At 50.6% G+C, this 2,259-nt stretch overlaps 1 non-coding gene across 1 annotated transcript; it reads left to right on the top strand.

The window, feature by feature from the left end:
- The first annotated feature begins 234 nt into the window (after positions 1–234).
- Positions 235–316, top strand: TRNAS-GCU (transfer RNA serine (anticodon GCU)). Its single transcript has one exon. It is a non-coding gene; the product is annotated as a tRNA-Ser (tRNA).
- Positions 317–2,259: the final 1,943 nt, after the last annotated feature.

The raw sequence follows: 2,259 nt of genomic DNA, 5'->3' as shown, positions 1-2,259 counted from the left end.
AGACCATCCCAAACTGGTCATTTTGGGGAAGCGGCACCATCATGCTGCATAGCTAGGCAGAGTAGGTGTGTCTATGCAAACACGGTCTGTTCCTGAAGTCTTTCCCCAGCTCCTCACTAGGTGAGAGAGGGGAGCTCATTCAGACCCTGCTTTCGCTTAGTATTTAAAAACTCCTTAGTGTCCCTATCTCTGCTGGCCTTAGATTTCTCCTCCTGTCCGTTTTTTGACAGCTCAGATGAGCTGACCGAGTGGTTAAGGTGATGGACTGCTACTCCATTATGCTCTGCCTGCATGGGTTCAAATCCCATTCTCATCAGAGGCATTTAGTCTTCACCCACTCTTATAGACAACCATCTCCCCCTTTGGTACAATAACAGATCAAACAATGTTGCTTGTGTTACCCAAAATTGGGTCAGTTAGTAAGCTTAGAGAGGACTAATAATGCCCCTCCCCCCCAGAGTTTGGCAGAAAGCAGCACATTTATTAGCTTGATAGCTAAGCTCAAAAGAAGGGATGGGGGAGGGTGTCACACTCATACTCACGCTCCCAGGACAGGCCTGGCAGTGGAGATGACAGGATCCTTTAAGGTAAGTGTCCCACAGCGCAGCGATGGGCGGTGCGATGAAGATCAGTCTCCCTGAGGTGCAATAGAATGTAACACAGCGAACCACTGGCCAGATGGGCCGGGTGAAGGGCATTCACTGGAGGTACAAAGGAGAGTGGGAAAGCCACTTCACAGGCATTCAAAGCGGGAAAGGACACAAGCTGGGGGAGTTTAACAGACCTTTTGAGCATACAGGTTATACAGAGCATACAGATCACTGCTGCTCCTACAACATGATAAGTTCCCAAGCAGCATGTTTCTTACTTTGCCCATCTGTCAATTTTGATGATTATTGATGGAAATATTTTGCCATTGGGTTGTGTGTTTACACAGAAATTGACATTTACCAACAAATACACAATTCTTCCAAGCCTGCCTAGTCTGCAGTTGATGGGTTTAGAGGGACACATTCACTCTTCCAGGTCCCCATTCCAGGCCTGTGCTCTCCAGGTTGTCAACTTCCCGCACTGCTGGGATCCTTCCCTCATCTCCCCGCAACCACTGCCCCACCCCCACTTCAGGGGTCCCCTCCCTACACTGTCTAACTCCACTGCTGGCAGGATCCCTTCCTGTTCCTTTCATTTCCTGCCTCCACTCTGGGCAAAAGCTCTGCACTCTTCCCACACCAGAAGTTGAACCCAGGCCACCTGGGTGAAAACCAGGAATCCTGACCACTAGCCCATATGGGACTATTGTTGCATCTGACTAAGTGGGTATTCACCCACGACAGCTCATGCTCCAATACGTCTGTTAGTCTTTAAGGTGCCACCGGATTCTTGGCTGCTATTATTACTACAACTCAGGCCTTGGCTACACTGGAAAGTTACAGTGCAGGTGGTGGCTTTACAGCGCTGTAACTTACTCCCCGTCCACACTGGCAAGGCACATACAGCGCTGTATCTCCCTGGCTACAGTGCTGCATGTGCTCCACCTCGATGAGAGGAATAAAGAGAACAGAGTTGGTGATGCAGCGCTGGGGTACCAGTGTAAACAGTGATTAATCTTACTACGCTGTCACTGACCTCCGGAACCTTCCCATAATGCTTTTAAGTAGAGATAACGCTCTTTGTTTTGGTGTGATGCCTCTGTTTGCTTTGCTGTGAGCTCAAGGCTCCCGGAGCTGCTTATCTAAAAACCAAACACAGTTACTGTTTGCAGTGAATGAGCAGAGGCAGGGGGATCCCTTTGGAACACCCACAGCTGGTGTTTGCTTGAGGAGAGAAGCAGCCGGGTGGGCACGGGGGTGGGGGGGGGTCTGTTTTGGATCAGCGGCTTATCTGGTCTGTGAGGAAAAAAACAAAGGCGGCTATTTGCATTTAGTGAATGAGAGAGGGGTGGGGGAGGAGGCTTGAACTTGCCAGGCAGGGAGCTGACACAGTGTCAGCTCCAAAAATCCACTCGCTCTGTCTCCCCCACGCTCCGTGTCACACTCCACCCCACCCTCCTCTTTTGAAAAGCACATTGCAGCCACTTGAATGCTGGGATAGCTGCCCATAATGCACCACTCCCAACAGCGCTGCAAATGTGGCCATGACAGAGTGCTGGTAGCTGTCAGAGTGTCCACACTGCAGCGCTTTCCGTAAACAGCTGTAGGAAGACAGCTTTAACTCCCAGCGCTGGACAGCTGCAAGTGTAGCCAAACCCTCTCTAAGCCG

This window comes from Gopherus flavomarginatus, unplaced genomic scaffold, assembly GCF_025201925.1.
Source record: "Gopherus flavomarginatus isolate rGopFla2 unplaced genomic scaffold, rGopFla2.mat.asm mat_scaffold_43_arrow_ctg1, whole genome shotgun sequence".
NCBI lineage: Eukaryota > Metazoa > Chordata > Testudines > Testudinidae > Gopherus > Gopherus flavomarginatus.
The sequence above is the reverse complement of the archived record's forward strand: the minus strand, read 5'-3'. Positions and strand labels throughout refer to the sequence as shown.